Consider the following 19,310-nt stretch of genomic DNA (forward strand, 5'->3'; position numbering starts at 1 on the left):
AAAGAATATGATCAAAATTTTATATAAACAGTACCACGAAACCACACTTAATGGCAGATAAACATTCCATGATAATAAAACAAACTAAAAATAAAGGATAAAAGGGATACAAGATATATGAGGTGTAAGACTGAGTCCCAAATACAACCCTCGAGATGAAAAAGAGTTGGCAGATGCACCATGGGCATTTCTGTGAAAAAATAAATATAAAGTTGAGTAAAATGTTGACAGCTGTTATCATTTTTTTTCTCCATTAAACACACACATGTTTGTCTCTTTTGAGCTGCTAATTTTAGGCTCAAGGCATGGTTTTAAGCTACTGCTGTATTGATTTCCCGTTGCCGCTGTAGCAAATTGCCACAAGCTACGTGGCTTAAAGGAACACATACTTGTTATTGTGGTTCTGAGGATCCAAAGTCCCAAATGCGTCTCATTGGCTTCAAATCACGGTGTCAGCAGCATGCCGTTCCTTCTGGAGGCTTGCTTCCTTCTCACGCTTAGAAGCTGCCTGCCCTCCTTGGCTTATGGCCTCTGCACATCAGTGTGAGCTGATGAGAGGCTGGTTTAGCCTCTCAGTGTGCATCTCTGACACGGGTCTGCGTCCTCCTCCACGTCTAAGGCTCCTTGTAGTGAGATGGCATTGGGCACAGCCAGATACTCCACGTCTTTTCCCTATCTTAAGGCCGAATGATTAGGTACCTTAATTCACCTGTGCTGTAATTCTCACTTGTCCTGTGTCTGCCCTTTCAGGCTACTGAAACAGAAACACCATAGGCCAGGTGGTTCTTTTTTTGCACTTTGTTTTTTAACTGAAGGATGATTGCTTTACAGAATTTCATGGTTTTCTGTCCAACATCAACAAGAATCATCCATGGGTTCACCCATGCCCCATCCCTCCGACACTTCGTCCCATCTCCCTCTCATCCCACCCTTCTAGCTGGTCACAGAGCCCATGTTTGTGTTCCCTGAGTCACACAGCAAATTCCTGCTGGCTATCTATTTTACATGTGGTATTGTAATAGGTGACTTACTAACAACAGACCCTTACTTCTCAGTTTTGGAGGCTGGGAGCTCCACGATCAAGATAGAGCAGGTGGCTGGTAGATGGCAGTCTTCTCCCTGTGTCCTCAGAGGGCACAAGGGGGTGAGCCATCTCTCTGGGGTCTCTTTCATAAAGGCCCTCATTCCACCCAGGAGGGTCCCACCCTCATGACCAAATCACCTCCCAAAGGCCCTGTCTCCTAACACTATCCCCTTGGTGACCTCAGCTTGCACTGAGGGAAGAGTTAGTGCAAAGACCAGAGAGCTGCTCACATGTACAGTGTGCACAAGCAAGACTCTTGGTTTAACTAGGAAACCCTCTGAAGAAACTGCAAGCAGGCTGAGGTCAGCATGCTCACCCGGCCCCCTGTGGTCTCAGTGTTCTGTGCTGTGTTGTCTTCATTAAATTGTGCTTTCCACAGGACTAGTTTTTCCATAGCATCTAGTTGCATCATATCATGTACACACAGAGAGACATGCTTTGTCCATGTCAACTCTGTCATTCAGTTGATGACAATTTGTGAAACAATGTCTCGTCTCAATGCCCAGCACTTACAGGAATAGGAAAAGTCCATGCCTATAGAGATCTTATAGCCCAAAAAGGAATCAGAAGTGTATCCACGTGCGCACAAGGCGGGAGTAAGAAGCACAAACCAAATGGAAGTGAGGGCTGCAGGGGGACAGAGGAGGGGGGTTTCCTCCTGGAGCAGGGGTGGGGACTTTCCTATGGGACTGGTGTGCTGGTGATTCTGGACCCCTGGGGTGTATGTTTGAGGGGAGACACGGGGCAGGACAGGAAGCATGGCCTGGGAAGCAGGAAGGACAGCAGACAGAGGGGCTGGGGAAGGTCAGGCCCCAAAGGAACAGGGTCTACACCCCTGGGAGCACAAAGCACCCCACCACAATTCCCCGATGGTCCGTGTGTGTAGCTCAGAGAGCATTCTCAAGGACTTCGGAATTCGCTTGGGATTAGACACCACACAACAACCTCAATGACCAGTGGGCAAGATTCTTTAACTTTGAACAAAATTTATTCTGGTTTAAATTTTAGACGCTCTGTCGAAGGGTGCAGTTTCTGACTCCGCATCGGTCCTGGCCGCGTCTTTGCCATCTTTTACCATCTCCTGCAGCATTTTATTAGGGCTCCAAGACAGTTGCCAATCTGTCTTATGTTTCCAGAGCACTTGATCGGCACACAGATGCCTATATTCCTACTGCAGCTTAGAGGAATCTTACTCCTTGAGTAAATCCTAAAAAGAGAAGAAAGAGGGAAAAATGTGTCAGCAGGAAAGTGGCATCTCGAGAAGGCCAGCTGTGTCCCCTCTGAGTGAGGCCCTGGGGTTTTCTGTGCTGAAATGTGGACACGGCCTCGTGCAACAAGATGTGAGTCCAGGACCCCATGGGCCAGCTTCCAGACAGATAGTGACCCTGCCAGGCTCTGGTGGACCCTCCCGTTTCCAGAACCAGAGGCTGAGGGACTGGGGCATGAGAACCCCGGTTGTGTGCGGGGTCAGCTCCACCACGAGGGCAAAGACCAGGAAGCTCTGCTACATCCACCTTCCTGCCCAGAGTCAGAAGCAGCCCACAGGGCTCTATTTTCACTGTTTAATTTTCTGACTCATGGAGTCAGTCAAGTAGTGGAACTGAGATAGGAGGAAAAGATGCAGCTGAAAGTGTAAGAACTGTTTAAAGAGAACTTACTCTCAAAGCAACTTACAGCTGACAGTGACAATGGTTCAGAAAAAAAAGTTTTGTATCCTGGTCTCTACTGACTCAGAACGCTCTCAGCGCTGGTGCCAGTCAGCCCCTCTCCTCCTCCCTTTGTGGTTTCCTCCTGACTAGCCACCTTCCCGTCTTCCTCACACGCCTTTTTCCCTTTTGGCCACAAGACACCTCTGGTCCCTCTGTAGTTCCCCATCCAGGGATTGAACCCGGGGCCCGTGCACTGAGAGGCCACATTCCTTACACCCCTGTCCTCTCTCCCTGCCACTGTGTTAAGAGTTGGGTTACAGTCATAAACAACACTGATCAGACAAGGCCTTTTCAACTTGATTTTGACATCTGATCAGTTGTCTCAGGTCTCATTCTCCGCATCCTCTCCCTCCCTCCCTCCCTCCTTCCTTCCTACATATGTTCATCCTATTTCCGGAAATATCAAGGGTAAGAAGAAAATCAGACAGCCTATCCTGCACACTGCTTTGGATGTGCTGCCTCCCAGCTGTGGAGCGAGGGTCGCATCGTCAGCGACATGTCCTGGAGGACCTTCCTGCTGACGAGACTCAGCACGGAGCATCCCAAAGGGAGCTCGTGAAGCCCAGGCTCGGCCTGACTCTCCTCTGGACTTGTCTGGTCACCCAGAGCCGCCACCCTTCAAATAGGAAGATTTATAAAGAGACATTCTGTGCTTCTGTCATGGGACAAAATCAAATTTCTTGCTTTTATGAAAAAGAAAAAAAGGAGAGTCACTTAACAGAGGCAACTTCTGTTTCATCTTCATGAGACCAATGAGGAGATGGGCTCAGAAGCTTTGACTTGCTAGAGTGGCTTAGAAACAGCCAGGAATTTTACAGGGCGGTTCTCAGCCCCCTCTCACTACTAAGGACTCAGTGCTGGCTTCTCAGAAGCATCAAATATGTTGAGTTTAGTCTGACCACGTGTAGATAAGGGTAGCAGGACAGAGGGAGGTAGAAACAGGAGAGAGAGACTGCAGCTCCCCCCGGGGCTCCCACGAGCTCACCTGACCCAGCAGACAGGACCAGGAAGAGGAGCGCAAGGAGCAGGTGATGGAGCCTTATGCTGGCATCCAGAGCTCTGCGGCTGACGCTGGAGAAGAGGCTGCGCTTGCTGCTTTATAAAGGTCCCAGGTTCCGGGAGGGATTCTGCGCTGGCTGTGGATTTGGTTATTAGGAACTGGTTAATGGAGCCTCTTCCCTGTGTGTCATGGGAGTGGCATTTATAGCACAAAACAGGGGCAGTCACTCGTATGCTAATGAGGCTGGAGAAAACCCCAGAAAAAGCTTTCCTGCTGTCCTTTTGATCAGAAGCTTTTACCTGGCAGTCAGTTCAGCTGATAGGCAGGGGTGTGGCAAGGGGAACAGACTTGCCTGTTTCCCCTGGCAGGGGCACAGACTTCTTGCTGAACCTCCGCTTACCCACTCCCCAGCCCCACCCTCACCCTTCCAGGGCTTTGAATCTGCCCACTGTTTTCCTGTGCAGAAGGAAATGGCACCCCACTCCAGTACTCTTGCCTGGAAAATTCCATGGATGGAAGAGGCTCATGGGCTACATACAGTTCATGGGGTTGTAGAGAGTCAGACATGACTGGGAGACTCACTTTCTTTATTTCTATAGTTCCTTATGGGCTGGAAGAAGCACAAGCTGGAATCAAGATTGCAGGGAAAAATATCAATAACCTCAGATATGCAGATGACACCACCCTTATGGCAGAAAGTGAAGAGGAACTCAAAAGCCTCTTGTTGAAAGTGAAAGAAGAGAGTGAAAAAGTTGGCTTAAAGCTCAACATTCAGAAAACTAAGATCATGGCATCTGGTCTCATCACTTCATGGCAGATAAATGGGGGACACAGTGGAAACAGTGTCAGACTTTATTTTCTGGGTCTCCATAATCACTGCAGATGTTGACTGCAGCCATGAAATTAAAAGACGCTTACTCCTTGAAAGGAAAGTTATGACCAACCTAGATACCATTTGAAAAGCAGAGATATTACTTTGCCAACAAAGGTCCGTCTAGTCAAGGCTATGCCTTTTCCAGTGGTCATGTGTGGATATGAAAAGTTGGACTGTGAAGAAAGCTGAGCCCCAAAGAATTGATGCTTTTGTTCTGTGGTGTTGGAGAACACTCTTGAGAGTCCCTTGGACTGCAAGGAGATCCAACCAGTCCATCCTAAAGGAGATCAGTCCTGGGTGTTCTTTGGAAGGAATGATGCTGAAGCTGAAACTCCAATACTTTGGCCACCTCATGTGAAGAGTTGACTCATTGGAAAAGACTCTGATGCTGGGAGGGATTGGGGGAAAGAGGAGAAGGGCTCGACAGAGGATGAGATGGCTGGATGGCATCAGTGACTCAATGGACATGAGTTTGAGTGAACTCTGGGAGTTGGTGACAGACAAGGAGGGCTGGCGTGCTGTGATTCACGGGGTGGCAAACAATCAGACATGACTTAGTGACTGAACTGAACTGAACTGAACTGAATTGAACTGATGGTTCCTTTTGGAGAAGAAATGACAACCTGCTCCAGTGTTCTTGCTTGGTGAGTCCCATGGACTGAGGGGCCTGGTGGGCTGTAGTCTACGGGGTTGCAGAGAGTCGGACATGACTAAGCAACTAACACATACGCTGTTTCCATGAAAGGCTGTTTCAGGCCCAAATAGGGACTAACTTGTTCAGAGGCAGTTTCACTCCCTGGGCAAGACTTGCTGACTCCCAGCATCTGCAGAGAGAGCCCCTCTCTTTCTGGGCCCTGGGGCACTGAGGGAAGAGACTCAATGGTCCCAACCTGCTCCCCACACCAGCTAGCTTGTTACAGGTTGGCAGCAACTGTTGTCGCCAAAATCTTGGTTTTCTTTGCCCTCCAGAGCTGAATAAAAATTGTGGAGACAGAGTTTGGAGGAAACAGAAAGATGGCTTTAATTATTAAGCCAACAGAATGGAGAATACAATAGGTTCCTGCCTCAAGGAGCCTGTCTCCCCTCCGTCGGGAATCCAGGGGATCATACAGTTGGGGCTCACAGTCAGGGCTTGGAGATACGGGACAAAAGGTGTAGGGGTCCTGAATTCTCTGTTTTGCACTGTTGGGAAACTGTCAATAGGCCAGTGTCAGGTAGCTAGGTATTTGGATCTGGCAGTTGGTCCCTGTGGTTGGGTCCATTGTCCTTTGGGGATTTCATGTAGACTTTCTTCCTATACTACAAAAGGGGGAAAGCAAACCACTATGGGGTGGCTTCCAAAGAGAGTGCACCATAAAGTTAAGCATCAACATGAGGTAACATACAGCAAAGGAAGGGAAAAACAAACTACACAAGGGGAGGTTTATGATGCGATAAAATTAAGTAACATGATGTGGCTAGAATAAGTTAAAGCATAATAGATGCAGAATGTGGCTCCTGCAGAAATGGAGGGCCATAGGTGTAGTTTGCATAATAGGTTAGTCTTCTGCAAAGAAGAAACTTGGTTATCAATACAGACTGTACGTTAGGAACAGTTAAAGTGGAGAAAGACACAAAAGGAAAAAAAGAAAGAGAGAGAAAAAAACTTCTCTTAATTCACTGCAACACAATCACACACCTGTCTCATGAAATCTCAGCGGGACACATGATGGGCAGATGGGTGCTCTGTTTCCCTTCATCAGCGACAGAGTGGGAGGATGACGCTGCCACTGAACGCATCTCCCCAGCCTAGTATCATGAAGCAGACCCAGCAGTGGGGACCCCTTCACTGGGTTAAGGAGGACCTCCATCACTAAGTAACATCCCTCACTTAGTAACATCCCTCCATCTCAGTGTTGGAGAGGCACTGACCTGGCTTTTCAGAAATGCTAAATCTCAGGATGAAACTTGCCATGCAGCTTTGAGTAGAACTCCAAGCCCTTTAGAAATGTGGGTACCCGGGAGGACCCTGTCCTGAAGGAGCCCACAGAGCTTCAGTCCTGTTCAGGTCCCCCGCTGTGGCTCAGAGTCTCCCATCTGAGGCTCAGCAAAACCATGGAGGCTGCCTCGAGCAGACAGAGTCCCTGGCTGGCACCCAGGGATAGGATTTTTCTGAAGGAAAATAAGTTGTCTTAATCATGATCCCTTCTGCTTTAGCTCTAAATGATATTTGAGAGAGGTAGATATCATCTATATATATATATATATATATATATATCTGATCAGATCAGATCAGTCACTCAGTCGTGTCCGACTCTTTGCGACCCCATGAATCGCAGCACGCGGGGCCTCCCTGTCTATCACCAACTCCTGGAGCTCACTGAGACTCACGTCCATCGAGTCAGTGATGCCATCCAGCCATCTCATCCTCTGTCCTCCCCTTCTCCTCCTGCCCCCAATCCCTCCCAGCATCAGAGTCTTTTCCAATGAGTCAACTCTTCGCATGAGGTGGCCAAAGTACTGGAGTTTCAGCTTTAGCATCGTTCCTTCCAAAGACATCCCAAGGCTGATCTCCTTCAGAATGGACTGGTTGGATCTCCTTGCAGTCCAAGGGACTCTCAAGAGTCTTCTCCAACACCACAGTTCAAAAGCATCAATTCTTCAGCGCTCAGCCTTCTTCACAGTCCAACTCTCACATCCATACATGACCACAGGAAAAACCATAGCCTTGACTAGATGAAACTTTGTTGGCAAAGTAATGTCTCTGCTTTTGAATATGCTATCTAGGTTGGTCATAACTTTCCTTCCAAGGAGTAAGCATCTTTTAATTTCATGGCTGCAGTCACCATCTGTAGTGATTTTGGAGCCCAGAAAAATAAAGTCTGACACTGTTTCCACTGTTTGCCCATCTATTTCCCATGACGTGGTGGGACCAGATGCCATGATCTTCCTTTTCTGAATGTTTAGCTTTAAGCCAACTCTTTCACTCTCCACTTTCACTTTCATCAAGAGGCTTTTGAGTTCCTCTTCACTTTCTGCCATAAGGGTGGTGTCATCTGCATATCTGAGGTTATTGATATTTCTCCTGGCAATCTTGATTCCAGTTTGTGTTTCTTCCAGCCCAGCGTTTCTCATGATGTACTATGCATAGAAGTTAAATAAACAGGGTGACAATATACAGCCTTGACGAACTCCTTTTCCTATTTGGAACCAGCCTTTTGTTCCATGTCCAGTTCTAACTGTTGCTTCCTGACCTGCATACAGATTTCTGAAGAGGCAGATCAGGTTGTCTGGTATTCCCATCTCTTTCAGAATTTTCCGCAGTTTATTGTGATCCACACAGTCAAAGGCTTTGGCATAGTGAATAAAGCAGAAATAGATGTTTTTCTGGAACTCTCTTGCTTTTTCCATGATCCAGCGGATGTTGGCAATTTAATCTCTGGTTCCTCTGCCTTTTCTAAAACCAGCTTCAACATCAGGAAGTTCACGGTTCACATATTGCTGAAGCCTGGCTTGGAGAATTTTGAGCATTACTTTACTAGCGTGTGAGATGAGTGCAATTGTGTGGTAGTTTGAGCGTTCTTTGGCATTGCCTTTCTTTGGGATTGGAATGAAAACTGACCTCTTCCAGTCCTGTGGCCACTGCTGAGTTTTCCAAATTTGCTGGCTTATTGAGTGCAGGACTTTCACAGCATCATCTTTCAGGATTTGGAATAGCTCAACTGGAATTCCATCACCTCCACTAGCTTTGTTCGTAGTGATGCTTTCTAAGGCCCACTTGACTTCACATTCCAGGATGTCTGGCTCTAGGTCAGTGATCACACCATCATGATTATCTGAAGATCTTTTTTGTACAGTTCTTCTGTGTATTCTTGCCATCTCTTCTTAATATCTTCTGCTTCTGTTAGGTCCATACCATTTCTGTCCTTAATCGAGCTCATCTTTGCATGAAATGTTCCTTTGGTATCTCTGATTTTCTTGAAGAGATCTCTAGTCTTTCCCATTCTGTTGTTTTCCTCTATTTCTTTGCATTGATTGCTGAAGAAGTCTTTCTTATCTCTTCTTGCTATTCTTTGGAACTCTGCATTCAGATGCTTATATCTTTCCTTTTCTCCTTTGCTTTTTGCTTCTCTTCTTTTCACAGCTATTTGTAAGGCCTCCCCAGACAGCCATTTTGCTTTTTTGCATTTCTTTTCTATGGTAATGGTCTTGATCCCTGTTTCCTGTACAATGTCATGAACCTCATTCCATAGTTCATCAGGCATTCTATCTATCAGATCTAGACCCTTAAATCTATTTCTCACTTCCACTGTATAATCATAAGGGATTTGATTTAGGTCATACCTGAATGGTCTAGTGTTTTCCCTACTTTCTTCAATTTAAGTTTGAATTTGGCAATAAGGAGTTCATGGTCTGAGCAACAGTCAGCTCCTGGTCTTGTTTTTGCTGACTGTATAGAGCTTCTCCATCTTTGGCTGCAAAGAATATAATCAATCTGATTTCAGTGTTGACCATCTGGTGATGTCCATGCATAGAGTCTTCTCTTGTGTTGTTGGAAGAGGGTGTTTGTTATGACCAGTGCATTTTCTTGGCAAAACTCTATTAGTCTTTGCCCTGCTTCATTCTGTACTCCAAGGCCAAATTTGCTTGTTATTCCAGGTGTTTCTTGACTTCCTACTTTTACATTCCAGTCCCCTATAATGAAAAGGACATCTTTTTTGGGTGTTAGTTCTAAAAGATCTTGTAGGTCTTCATAGAACCGTTCAGCTTCAGCTTCTTCAGCATTATTGGTTGGGGCATAGACTTGGATTACTGTGATATTGAATGGTTTGCCTTGGAAACGAACTGAGATCATTCTGTCGTTTTTGAGATTGCATCCAAGTACTGCATTTCGGACTCTTTTGTTGACCATGATGGCTACTCCATTTCTTCTGAGGGATTCCATGCTCGCAGTAGCATATATAATGGTCATCTGAGTTAAATTCACCCATTCTGGTCCATTTCAGCTTGCTGATTCCTAGAACGTCGACATTCACTCTTGCCGTTTCTTGTTTGACCACTTCCAATTTGCCTTGATTCATGGACCTGACATTCCAGGTTCCTATGCAATATTGTTCTTTACAGCGTCGGCCCTTGCTTCTATCACCAGTCACATCCACAGCTGGTATTGTTTTTGCTTTGGCTCCATCCCTTCATTCTTTCTGGAGTTATTTCTCCCTGATCTCCAGTAGCGTATTGGACACCTACTGACCTTGGGAGTTTCTTTTTCAGTATCCTATCATTTTGCATTTTCATACTGTTCATGGGGTTCTCAAGGCAAGAATCCTGAAGAGGTTTGCCATTCCCTTCTCCAGTGGACCACATTCTGTCAAATCTCTCCACCATGACCTGCCTGTCTTCGGTTGCCCCACGGGCATGGCTTAGTTTCATTGAGTTAGACAAGGCTGTGGTCCTAGTGTGATTAGATTGACTAGTTTTCTGTGAGTATGGTTTCAGTGTCTTTGCCCTCTGATGCCCTCTTGCAACACCTACCATCTTACTTGGTTTTCTCTTACCTTGGGCGTGGGGTATCTCTTCACAGCTACTCCAGCAAAGCACAGCCATTGCCCCTTACCTTGGATGATATATGTGTGTGTGTGTGTGTGTGTGTGTGTGTGTGTATAATTATCTATACATAAGATATATATATATATATATATATATATATATATATATATATATATATGGACCTTGCAGGCAAAATCTATACTACAGAATCAATTTATAAACATGCTATAATACTACATAAAGAAGTGAGACTGAATCGTTGTCTACTGTGTCTCTTCATTGAAAATGATGTTTTTTGGGGAATTCTGCTTAATGGTATGTGGCAGCTTGGATGGGAAGGAAGTTTGGGGCAGAATGGATACATGTATATGCATGACTGAGTCTCTTTGCTGTCCACCTGAAACTATCACATTATTAATCAGCCATACTCTAATTCAAAATTTTTTAGAAAAGTAATTTTTAAAAATGTTGTTTTATGGGACTTCCTTAATGGTCCAATGGGTAAGACTCTGTACTCCCAAGCATAGCACGTCAGGTAACTAGATCCTACATGCCACAACTACGACCTCAGTTCAGTCGCTCAGTCATGTCTGAGTCTTTGCGACCCCATGAACTGTAGCAGGCCAGGCCTCCCTGTCCATCACCAACTCCCAGAGTTCACTGAAACTCTCGTTCAACGAGTCCATGATGCCATCAAGCCATCTCATCCTCTGTCGTCGCCTTCTCCTCCTGCCCCAATCCCTCCCAGCATCAGGGTCTTTTCCAATGAGTCAACTCTTCACATGAGGTGGCCAAAGTACTGGAGTTTCAGCTTTAGCATCATTCCTTCCAAAGAACACCCAAGACTGATCTCCTTTAGAATGGACTAGTTGGATCTCCTACAGTTCAAGGGACTCTCAAGAGTCTTCTCCAAAACCACAGTTCAAAAGCATCAATTCTTCGGCACTCAGCTGTCTTTATAATCCAACTCTTACATCCGTACATGACCACTGGAAAAACCATAGCCTTGAATACATGGACCTTTGTTGGAAAAGTAATGTCTCTGCTTTTTAATATGCTATCTAGGTTGGTCAAAACTTTCCTTCCAAGGAGTAAGTGTCTTTTAATTTCATGGCTGCAATCACCATCTTAAGTGATTATGGAGACCCAAAAAATAAAGTCTGGCACTGTTTCCACTGTTTCCCCATCTATTTCCCATGAAGTGATGGAACCAGATGCCATGATCTTAGTTTTTTGAATGTTGAGCTTTACGCCAACTTTTTCACTCTCCTCTTGCACTTTCATCAAGAGGCTTTTTAGTTCCTCTTCACTTTCTGCCATAAGGGTGGTGTCATCTGCATATCTAAGGTTATTGATATTGCTCCTGGCAATCTTGATTCCAGCTTGTGCTTCTTCCAGCCCAGCGTTTCTCATGATGTACTCTGCATATAAGTTAAATAAGCAGGGTGACATTATACAGCCTTGACGTACTCCTTTTCCTATTTGGAATCAGTCTATTCCATGTCCAGTTCTAACTGTTGCTTCCTGATCTGCATATAGGTTTCTCAAGAGGCAGGTCATATGGTCTGGTATTCCCATCTCTTTCAGAATTTTCTACAACCTAGTACAGCCTAAATAAATAAACAAAACAAAACTTGGTGTGTTTTAGTGATCAATGGTTTGCAGCACAGCAGATTTTTTTTTTCCTTTTAAGGAAGCTGATGATGCAGTTTTATGTGCAAGACCAGGCATGACTTTTCATAGATGTGTGTTTCCAAAAGGGGTCAGGGTGCCATGTTGAGTTTCAAGGGAGTTTCTTGCCATGGTTCCTCACCAGTGGGACACGGCCCTTGTCAGGAATTGCACAATTGCAGTGGCTTATTTTTCCTTGGCAAGGTCTAAAGATGACTCCTTTGCAGCTATGTTAATCCTGGAGATAGCATCCAGGGGCATCTCTGTACATCAGGGAAGGGTCCTGTTGCTTCAGCAAGGAGGTCACACACCCAAGACACCATGGGGTGGCTCACCAGAAACCAGAGATGAGTTCGTATAGGATAGAGGGAAGGGTTAATTTTAGGTCAAGTCTACATGAATTGTTAGTTTTCCCAGGCTCAAAGCCAAACAAGGCCATGTGGATTGTGGCTGCTTCATGCCTGGGCTGAGAGGTAACTCATGGTTTCATTCTTCAAAGGGATGATAAATGCTGTGTCCCCAAACCTGTAACCTGTGAGTAGGAAATTGAGGCAGGCTCTTTCCAGCAAAGCACCTCAGTTCTTCAGGCAAGAAGGGGTGTCCCAGTCCTACAGATAAGGTTTTGAAGAGCAAAGCCCTTTACATCTACGACTCCACAAACAGGTGTTCTCAGCACGGAGCCCTGGGTGTTTATGGGCAGAGGCCGTTGTCCCCAGTTCCCTTGTCCTATGGACGGGGCCGGCGTCATGGATTCTGACAGTCACAAGGGGACCTACCCTGAGAAGGGGACCAGGGCTGGGCCAAATCTGTCCTCCCCCACTGACACTTTTACTAGTTTCTTCTTTGAACTTGTCCCAGAATTATATTTTGCAATGAGCCTTGCTCAGTAGCTGGCCACTTTTATTCAAATTATCTCTTTGAATTCCCCTAAACAAACCCACCAGGTAGCTATGCCCCAAGGTTTATACAAGATGGTCCCAAGGACTAGAAAGCCATGTCTGAGGCCACAGGCAAAACTGACTTAAAAAGTCGATTAAAATTGGCTGCAAATCCAGCAAAAAGATGTGTCCAAGGCCGCAGTCTACTAAGTGGCAGTGATGTAACTTGGAGCAAAATCGACCTCTCTTCCAATGTTCCTGCCTGCCTCCTGCCGTCTCCACAGTGTCCTGAGAGCTTTACCAGGACATTCTATAACTCGAAAGCTCGAATAGCGCTGTCAAATGCCAGCTATCTGGTGCTAATTAGACCGGAATTGGGCGGGGAACAACCTTTAAAAGAATGACTGGGACTTCCTTGGTGGTCCAGTGGTTAAGAATCTGCCTTGCAGCAAAGGGATGTGGATTCAGTCTCTGGCTTGATCACTAGGTTTCCACATCAAAGAAAGAATGTGAAATCGTTCAGAGTGTCTGACTCTTTGCGACCCCATGGACCTTGGGCCACCATGCTCCTCTGTCCATGGAATTTTCCAAGCAAGAATACTGCAGTGGGTTGCCATTTCCTTCTCCACATGCAATGAGGCAACTAAGTCAATGTGCTGAGATGAATATCCTGCATACCGCAACTCAGACCTGAAGTAAATATATGTTTTTAAATCCCTTTGTAACACGGTAGCTAGGTGACACACTCAGAGACGCCATGACAATTTCAAGGCTGACCATAAAGGTCAAAAAGTAGGTGCTGACCCAGTTCCTGGAAATCCCCACCATTTCTGCAAAATAGCTGGATACTCCTCCCACTCATTAGCCTATGAAATGACCCACCCCTATAAACACCGACAGCCCCATACCCTGGGGCTGAGCTTGCTTTCCAAGATGGCCCACACACTCCGTGCAGCCTGTTTCCTCCCTGGATTGACCTTCTTTCACCATGACTCGCTTTTGAGTCCCTGCCTGTGCGAAGCCAAGTCCCCACATTCGGCGGCCATCCCAGGGACTCGGATGTGACCTGGGATCCGACCATCCTCTCTCACCCCACTCTCTTTCCCGCAACACTGCTGCCATCTCCCCCAGCCTCAGAGATCACTGGAGCATTAAAAGAGCACCGTCTTTTCAGTTTGTTCATTGTTTCCTTTGCTGTGCAGAAGCTTTTCAGTTTGATGCATCCTACCCTTCAGCTTTGTTTTTGTGGCTTGTGCTTTTGGTGTCAAGCTCAAAACCATCCTTGTGGAGACCCATGCCAAAGAACTTTTCTCCTATGCTTTCTTTTAGGAGTTTTGTGGTTTCAGGAGTTTTATGGTTTTTGTAAACCTTTAATCTATCTTGTGTTGAATTTTGTGTATGTTATAAGAGATCTTACTTGCTCAACCAGGGATGGAACCTGTGCCCCCTGCATTGAAAACTTGGAATCTTAACCACTGGATTGTCAGGGAAATTCCAATTGTAACTGCTAATTTGTCTGTCTTTCAGATTATTCCTGTAAGTTTTCTTTAAGAATTTTAAAATTCCTTTGCTAAGTACATTCTGATTCAGTATTCATATGTATTCTTGATGAATTAAACATTTTATCATTAGGATAAATACCAGCTCTCTATATTTGGTCCTTGTCCTAAAAGTTACTTGATTGTGATGTGCTTAGTCACTCAGGCATGTCTGACCCTTTGTGACCCCATAGACTGTAGCCTGCCAGGCTCCTCTGTCCATGGGGATTCTCCAGGCAAGAATACTGAAGTGGGTTGCCATGCCCTCCTCTAGGGCATCTTCCCAAACCAGGGGTAAAACCAGGTCTCCCACATTGGAGGCAGATTCTTTACCATCCTAGCCATTAGGATGCCTGTAAATTAACCAATACAGCCTACCATGTTTTCTTTAAATTAATGTTTCCATAGCATATCTGTCGGCTCAACAGTAAAGAATCTGCCTGAGATGCAGAGACATGGTTTTGATCCCTGGGTCAGGGAGATTCCCAAGAGAAGGGCATGGCCACACACTGCAGTAATCTTGACTGGATGATTCCATGGGGGTCTCAAGAGTGCTGGACACGACTGAGGGTCTAAACAATGACCACAGCAGATCTGTTTCCATCATTTCATTTTAAATCCACTTGCCTTTATATTTGATGTCTCAAGTGGGTTTTTTATAGTTGGTTTATATCTGATTCTTGTTTTGTTGTTGTTGTTGTTTGTTTGTTTGTTTTTCTGAAATGACCATCTCTTTCCTTAAGATAGTGTCTAAAATCTTAGCATCAGACTTTATCCCATCAAGCTGAGCCAAAATTCCGTCTGGTATAATAGACTTCGTTTTTCAGTTTTTCAGAGCAGGTTTAGAATTGAATGAAAAGCACAGAGTTTTTAGGCAGGCTACACAGGCAGGGTATAGTCAATGGGGTAACAAACAATCAGCACCTCCACAGTCCACAGAGTAGCAGAGTCGGACACAACTGCATCGACTTAGCACACAGGCACACACCCCTGATTCCAACGCCCATTGCTGGTTTTCTGTCCAGAAGTGAAGATGCCTGCACTCTCTAAACTTTGACCGTACTCTCTTCGACACAGAAGAATTGTTGGTCTGTTTGGGTTCTTGTTGCCTGAGCTTTAGACCTGGAAATCTGTAGAGGCTTGAGATGTCATAAGTCTCACTTCACTTGTTTTCTTTTCTTTTTTTATAAATGGTTAAGCACATAACATTTAATTACCTAATTCATTAATTTGGCTGCCTTGGACCTTAATCATGGCAGGCAGGATTTTAGTTGTGGCATGTGGGATCTAGTTCCCTGACCAGGGGTGGACCCAGGCCCCCTTTGTTGGGAGCACAGAATCCCAGCCACCAGACCACCAGGGATGTCCCTCACCTCACTTGTTTTCTTCTCTCCTCAATTATGGTCCTGGACTGCTTGTGCCAGAGTCTGAATCAGTAGTTTCGCAGGTTTTGCCTGGTTCCTTAGTTGTGTACTGTAGGAGGGCAGTATACAGTCCCATCACAGTCCATTTTTTTTTTTTAATGCTGAATTCTGGGGTTCAAGCTCATGTCTTTGAGGGCGTACCCTTTCTTCCTGAGATAATCAGGTAAACAACTCCCCTCACCTCGGCAACATTCCTGTTCTCTCCTGGAGCTGCATGTTCCTGAATGATGCCCCTTGCTTTAGTTATGCTGAAGATCCCAGTCCCTTCGAGCTTTCCTGTTATTTTCCTGCACGTTTCAGGGGCAGTGATGCAGGTTTTATGAGCAGGTTTCTGTCACTCTGGATCCTTTTGCTTCCCTCCCCTCCTCTTTCTATATCCTCAGCCTGTCTCATCTTGTGGAGGGAAAACTGCTAAACGAGAGGTAACCCAGCTCCAAGGTAGTGTAGATGGTGGTTCCAGTGAGCTGCCTGTACCACCTCATTTATTTTACCCAGCAGCTTCAGGCGGGAAGTAAGACCTTAGAAACAGGAGCTCTGTCCACTGTGCTCAGAGGAGCTCGGGGGTGGAGGTCTCTTCTGATGGACCATGGGAGGAAGGAAGCAATGGAAACCATGTGGCCGCCAGTCGTCAGGGCTTCTCAGAGACCCACCATCATCACCCAGGGTCTCCGGGGTAGCTCTTCTCTGAGCCCTGCAATCTCCAGAACCGGCTGCCTCCTGAGACTCCCCGCCTCCCCAGTCCTCTGCCCACCCCCAACCCCCACTCCGGGCTTCCTGGCCCTGGCATTTGGGGCCACCCTTCTTGCTCTTTGTTTCTTAGCTTCTGTTCATTTCTCCCACCAGCTGTGTCTCTGTGTGTCAGTTATTGCAGGGTTGCAAAAACACATTGTCCACATTATGCTAACGCAATCTCAGCTGCAGTCTGTGGTCAAGTTTTGGTGAAGAAACTGAAATTTTCCAAGACTGTCTTGTGTCTGTTTGCTTGGGGGGCGGGGGCGGGATGTTCTCCAAAGGTTCTGCAACCCAGGAAAAGTTACTTCAGAGTGTAGACACCCACAGCCCATCCCTGTGGGGCTTTCTGGAGGGTGCCTCCCATCTTTTTCCTCTTCACTTGTCCACATTTGGTTGTGAGTCAGTCAGGGTTCTCCACAGAAATAACCCATTTCTTTAATGAATCATTTCACACCATTATGAAAGTAAGTCCCAAAACAAACAAACGTTTTGGCAAGTCCCCAAACAAACAAACAGATCCAGTGCCAGTGCGGTAGACCAGCAGGACTCAGGGAGGAGCTGATGCTGGAGTTCAAATCTGAAGCTGGCTACTGGCAGAATTCCTTCCCTTTGGGGAGAAGTCAGTCTTTATTCAGGCCTTCAACTGATTGGATGAGGTCCACCCATGTCACTCAGGGGTAATAATAACCTGCTTTACCAAAGTCCACTGATTTAAATGTAGGTCTCATTTCCAAACATCCTCAGAGGAACATCCAGAATGATGTCTGGCCAAATATCCAGGCAGCAAGGCCCAGCCGCGTCCGTACCTGAGATGACACGGTGCAGGGAGGTTCTCAGATTCGCTCTTCTCTGTCTTGTCTCCCTTTTCCTAACAGTGTGGGTTTCCAGCCATTAGAAGCTTTGAGATGGACAGCATTTGTGGTCCGTTAGAGGTGAGAGGACACATGGGAGTGGTCCTCCATCCCTCCTGTCTGGCCCATTTACCAATTTTAAAATGAGACCTAAAGGGCTCTTTTTATTACAAACCCTGCATTTTGTCTTTGCCAATTTTAAATTGAAACAGAGTTTGCATAGAGTGAGGAGCACAGATCCTGAGTGTCCAGCTGGAACCTGCATCCCTGTCAAACTATGGGACGGCCCCATCCAATCCCAAGTGACCTTGACCCTCTCCCCTCCTCCTCTCCGACCCTCTCCTGCTCATCCCGCCTGCAGAACTCTGTGGAATCTTGGTGGGCAGGTCAGGACACATTCTCAGCAGTGCAAGGACCTCCGGCTTTGTATTCCAGTAGTTCTGGTAAGTTCCCATAGTTTAATGCCAGTAGTTCTCAACTCACATTGTTTTTCATTGTAGTTTACCTTTAAATAACATTTACCCTCATCTTCACTGAATGGTGGGCATTAGTCCCTTGGACTACAAGGAGATCAACCAGTCAATCCTAAGGGAAATCAACCCAGAATATTCATTGGAAGCCTAATACTGAAGCTATGATGCTTTGGCCACCTGATGCAAAGAGCCAACTCATTGGAAAAGACCGTGATGCTTGGAAAGATTGAGGGCACGAGAAGGAGGTGGCAGAGGATGAGACAGTTGGATGGCATCACAGTCTCATGGACATGAATTTGAGCAAACTCCGGGAGATAGTGAAGGACAGAGGAGCCTGGAGTGCTGCAATCCTTGGGGTCACAGTGTTAGACATGACTGGGAAAGCAACTGAACAATATCAAGAACAACAGTGACCTCTGGGAGGGGGAAGGGACCACGAATTTGTCTGTGTTTGGCTCCTGACAGGTACTCCATAAAGACTGTTGCCTCAGTGACTGTGGAGCCAACACTGAGAACCCAGGAGGGCTTGGTCATTTACTGGGCTCAGATTACGCATGTGGCCTCTGCAGCAGGGAGCTGGAGGCACCACCAGGGTGGCAAAGGGAGCCCAGGGTGTCCTGCACTATTTTCTGCTATTCTCAGCCTGTGAATCACCAGTGTTGTGGTCAGACTGCCCCCTGTGGGTCTGATGCACTCAGGAAGCTCTGAAAAAAGAAAAAAAATAGAGGCTTTTTGCTTAGGAGACCTAAAACGTACACAGCACACTCTCCCTACCATGGTGTCAGGTAGGGAGAGAATGCATGGGGGGCCTAGGCTTTTCCTTTTGTTCAGGTATAGGGTTGGGGGTCTGGGTTTTCAAGGCTGCTGCTGCTGCTAAGTCACATCAATCATGTCCGACTCTGTGCGACCCCATAGAAGGCAGCCCACCAGGCTCCCCCGTCCCTGGGATTTTCCAGGAAAGAATACTAGAGTGGGTTGCCAGGGCCTTCTCCATTCAAGGATGCACTATTGGTGAATTTAAAACATAGGCGGGAGAATTTAAAGTGTAGGAGGAGAAACCAACAAACAAGTGACCCAAATGGTGAGTTACAGAAATCAACCAAGGTTTCTAAAACAAAGGAGCCCGGGGAGAGGGCCGTGGCCTGGCCCTTCCTCTGGTGTCTTCTGGAGTTCTGTGAGTCAGTCTAGCAAATCATACAACCTGAAGGGGAAGGTACTGGGATTTCTGAGTTTGAAGCCAAGTTGGGCAGAAGTGTGGGGGAGCTGGGGACCCAAGATTTGGCATCTTAGGTGGGGACAGTGTTGTGGAACTGGTATCATACCTGTGAGGCTGACCCTCCTTCTGGGGTGGTTAGTGTTAGAACTGAGCTGAAGCCTTGGACACACAGTTGGTGTCAAGAAGGGAAAACACACAAAACCCTCTCAGCCAGGACCTGCGAACCCTCTGTAATCTCAGTTTTAAGCAACTGCTCTCGACTTCCACCTCCTGTCTTTCTGGCTCAACCCTTTGTAGATGTAGAACCTAGAATCCTTGACCTGATGTTGCTAAG

General features: G+C 46.3%; 1 long non-coding RNA gene and 1 pseudogene across 1 annotated transcript; both read right to left on the minus strand.

The window, feature by feature from the left end:
- Positions 1–8: 8 nt before the first annotated feature.
- On the minus strand, positions 9–642 carry LOC129643233 (uncharacterized). The gene is made up of 2 exons (XR_008710181.1): positions 390–642; positions 9–190 (listed from the first exon to the last, which is right to left on the minus strand). It is a non-coding gene; the product is annotated as an uncharacterized LOC129643233 (long non-coding RNA).
- A 1,513-nt stretch (positions 643–2,155) lies between these two features.
- LOC129644396 (lingual antimicrobial peptide-like) lies at positions 2,156–15,920 on the minus strand (annotated as a pseudogene).
- Between the last annotated feature and the right edge of the window lie 3,390 nt (positions 15,921–19,310).

The sequence above is a fragment of the Bubalus kerabau genome, chromosome 2, assembly GCF_029407905.1.
Source record: "Bubalus kerabau isolate K-KA32 ecotype Philippines breed swamp buffalo chromosome 2, PCC_UOA_SB_1v2, whole genome shotgun sequence".
Lineage (NCBI taxonomy): Eukaryota > Metazoa > Chordata > Mammalia > Artiodactyla > Bovidae > Bubalus > Bubalus kerabau.